The sequence below is a fragment of the Somniosus microcephalus genome, unplaced genomic scaffold, assembly GCF_052327205.1.
Source record: "Somniosus microcephalus isolate GS21.2 unplaced genomic scaffold, FLI_Smic_1.0 unresolved_chr3, whole genome shotgun sequence".
In the NCBI taxonomy this organism is placed as follows: Eukaryota; Metazoa; Chordata; class Chondrichthyes; order Squaliformes; family Somniosidae; genus Somniosus; species Somniosus microcephalus.
The window spans coordinates 11,387,237-11,390,850 of record NW_028225181.1 but is presented as its reverse complement, the minus strand read 5'-3'; the positions used below and the strand labels follow the sequence as shown (position 1 = coordinate 11,390,850).

Sequence of the window (3,614 nt, the reverse complement as noted above, 5' to 3'; positions counted from 1 at the left end):
GAGCAGCCTGGACACAAGAGGGGTGAGATAAAAAGTGATTAAAGGAGATGGAAAGGAAAGAGCGAATGTAAAATGGGGGAAAGAGAGCATGAAATGGAGGGGAGCAAGAGTTCTAAATACATCCCGTGACCTGCGCTAATCTCTCAGCGTGTTTAACCTTTTGAAGTTGTGACTGTTGTTTTTAGATATTCAGTACAAGCGGATTGATGTGCAGATCACTTCAATGACAAAACTCGATGATGAAACGGCGAAGAGAATCGCTGTGGAGAGGGTGAGAGACTGCACTGCACTGAGAGCAAACACAGGGCGACAGCAGATCCTCCCTCTCGCTGTCTGAATTCACTGATGGGCATCAACACATCAGATATGTAACCAGCTCCACTTCCCCCTCTGGATATCATCCTGTCACCCAGACCACCTCATTCATAGAGCTGTGGGACAGCGCAGCTCGAGGGGCTGAATGGGCACCTCCTGTTCTTGTGTAATAAGCTCGAGGGGATGATTGGCTTCCTCAAGGTCCTATGTAATAGGCTCGAGGGGATGATTGGCCTCCTCCTTCGCCTGTGTAACAGGCTCGAAGGGCTGAACGACCTTCTCCTGGTCCTATGTACTTGGCTTGAGGGCCTGAATGCCCTCCTCCTGTTCCTGTGTAACAGGATCGAGGGGCTGAATGGGCTCCTCAGGTTCCTGTGTATCAGGATCAAGGGGCTGAATGGCCTCCTCCTGTTGCTGTGTAACAGGCTCGAGGGGCTGAATCACCTCCTCCTGGTCCTATGTAATAGGCTCGAGGGGATGATTGGCCTGCTCCTTCGCCTGTGTAATAGGCTCGAAGGGCTGAAAGACCTTCTCCTGGTCGTATGTACTAGGCTTGAGGGCCTGAATGCCCTCTTCCTATTCCTGTGTAACAGGTTCGAGGGGCTGAATGGGCTCCTCAGGTTCCTGTGTATCAGGATCAAGGGGCTGAATGGCCTCCTCCTGTTCCTGTGTAACAGGCTCGAGGGTCTGAATGGCCTCCTTCTGTTCCTGTTCAACAGGCTCGAGGGGCTGAATGGTCTCCTCCTGTTCCTGTGTAACAGGCTCGAGGGGATGAATGGCCTCATCCTGTTCCTGTGTAGCAGGTTCGAGGGCTGAATGACCTCCTCCTGTTCCTGTGTAATAGGCTGTAGGGGCTGGATGGCCTCCTCCTGTTCCTGTGTAACAGGCTGGAAGGGCTGAATTGCCTCCTCCTGTTCTTTTGTAGCAGGTTCGAGCGCAGAACTGCCTCCTCCTGCTCCTGTGTAATAGGCTGTAGGGGCTGAATGGCCTCCTCATGTTCCTGTGTGACAGGCTCGAGGGGCTGAATGGCCTCCTCCTGTTTCTGTGTAACAGGCTCGAGGGGCTGAATGGCCTCCTCATGTTCCTGTGTAACAGGCTCGAGGGGCTGAATTGCCTCCACCTGTTCCTGTGTAACAGGCTCGAGGGGCTGAATGGCCTCCTCCTGTTCCTGTGTAACAGGCTCGAGGGCCTGAATGACCTCCTCCTGTTCCTGTGTAACAGGCTCGAAGGGCTGAATGGCCTCCTCCTGTTCCTGTGTGACAGGCTCTAGCGGCTGAATGGCCTCCTCCTGTTCCTGTGTAACAGGCTCGTGGGGCTGAATGGCCTCCTCATGTTCCTGTGTAACAGGCTCGAGGGGCTGAATGACTTGCTGAGGGTAGGATCAAATCACTTTGTCGCTCATTTTCTCTGTGTCTCTCTCTCCCCCTCTGTCTCTTCCTCTCTCTGTATGTCGCTGTTTCTCCCCCATTCTATCCCTCACTGTCTCTCTCTCTCTGCCTGTCTGTCTCTCTCCCTGTTTCTCACACACCCTCTGTTCTCTCTCTCTCCATCTGTCTCTATCTTTCTCTCTCTGACTCTGTCTTTCTCTCTCTTTCACTGTCTCTCTCTGTCTATCTCTCTCTTGCTCTCTCTCTGTCACTGTCTCTGTCTCTATATTTCTCATACATTGTCTATCTCTGTCACTGTCTCTCTCTGTCTATCTCTCTGTCTATCTCTCTTCCCTCCCCATCCTTGCTGCAACACTCATCCTTTCTCCTGTCTGTGATGTAGGTGAAGCTGATGTTGAAGGATCAATGTGCGAACGAGGGGTTCGATTTGAGTCCGGATGACCTTGAGTGCTCGGTTGTGGAAGAATGAAGGTGACCGACCATATCAGCGAGCGCCCGGAGCCCGTGATCCCGTCCGTGTGTTTCACAGCCTCGCTCGATTACGGCTCTGCCTCACCTTCAACTTGTTTAACCCAAGGAAACTGTCAGCAAAGGGTTAATCTCCAACTAGGTGTGTGCTATTCTTATATCGCTATTGATTCCTCTTCATACTGCAGGGGTGTGGGAGCTTGTAGCCTTTGCTCTGTTAAATACCATTCCATTTTTAAGTAGTGACCACTGGGCTGCTGAACCGAGACTGACCGTAGAGATCTGGCCCAGTTCAGGAGGAAGTGATCTCCTGCTTAATGAGGGAACTTCATTGAAGACCTACCATTGTGTAGAGATTCCTAAGCTTCAGGGAGCATTCAGCACTGATAACAGGTGCAAGGGCAACAGATAGTCGTGGTAAAAGGAGAACCTCTGTGTAGATCTCATCTTTTTAATTGGGGTTTCAGCAGAGTGGGGGAAATAGTTGGTTCTGGACTTTACAGAATCAAACATTTAATTATAAGTAAAGATTTTATTTGGTAGAATAGCAATTATGTGTGAAAAAAGCTAAATGCTTGATAAGATAACGAAGTAAATAAGTTATACCGAGCTCATGAGCCCAGTGGAAACAGTAAGGACACCAGCTTTATTAACTGAAGTTACTGATAAGGGGCGGGTCCTGTGAGATTCTCCTTATCCGGAGTTTTATTCCCGAGGAAGTGGGAAGCGAGATGTTCCCATCTTCACCCACGTCAATCAATAGAAGTGTTGTAAAATTACCCATTGGTCACCATTCTGCAGTGTAAAGGTGGAAAACTGCACACGTGAGCCAGACATGGTCAGGGCTGTGTAGCTTCTACTGATGGACATTTGGACAAGGGAACCTGTAGCTTAGAAAGGAATGAATAAAGTGGCAGAGGGTAATGAGGATTTCGATTGCAATGGTTTGAAGGGCCTGAATACTGAGCTCAGAAATGTAATCCATTTGATTCCCTGACGATCGGGTGTGTTTGGAAGCCTGATCTTTTTAGTGTATGTTTATTTGCTATTGCATGATCTGTATGCTCAATAAATCTTTGAACTCTCAATCTGAACGTTTCAAGAAGCTTATTGATATTGGAGAAATGGCTTGATCATCTGATCATGAGAAACCTGTGTTGTTTCGGTAAGGAACGCTCGCTGTTAGATGATTGGTGATGTCTGGGATCAGATGGGATACTACAGTAACTGGTGGGCCGGTCCCCCATTCCCAGCACCTCGTGCTGCTCCATTGTATTTTGCTCAATGTGGACACATTGGCAAATCCATCTGACTCAAGGGGTTAAATAGGAACACAGGATCAGGAGTAGGTGGTTCAGCCCATCGAGCCTGTCCCACATTCAATGAGATCATGGCTCATCTGTATCTTAACCCGATTTGCCCACCTTGGTTCGATATCCCTAA

At 49.2% G+C, this 3,614-nt stretch overlaps 1 pseudogene across 1 annotated transcript in view; it reads left to right on the top strand.

Annotated features, from left to right (window-relative positions):
* LOC147091197 (uncharacterized) overlaps nt 1–3,259 on the top strand; it is a 58,577-nt pseudogene extending 55,318 nt beyond the window's left edge. The window contains exons 9-10 of the transcript XR_015075179.1: nt 186–271; nt 2,086–3,259. The product of XR_015075179.1 is annotated as an uncharacterized LOC147091197 (transcript). The remainder of the gene's footprint in view (nt 1–185; nt 272–2,085) is intronic.
* Nucleotides 3,260–3,614: the final 355 nt, after the last annotated feature.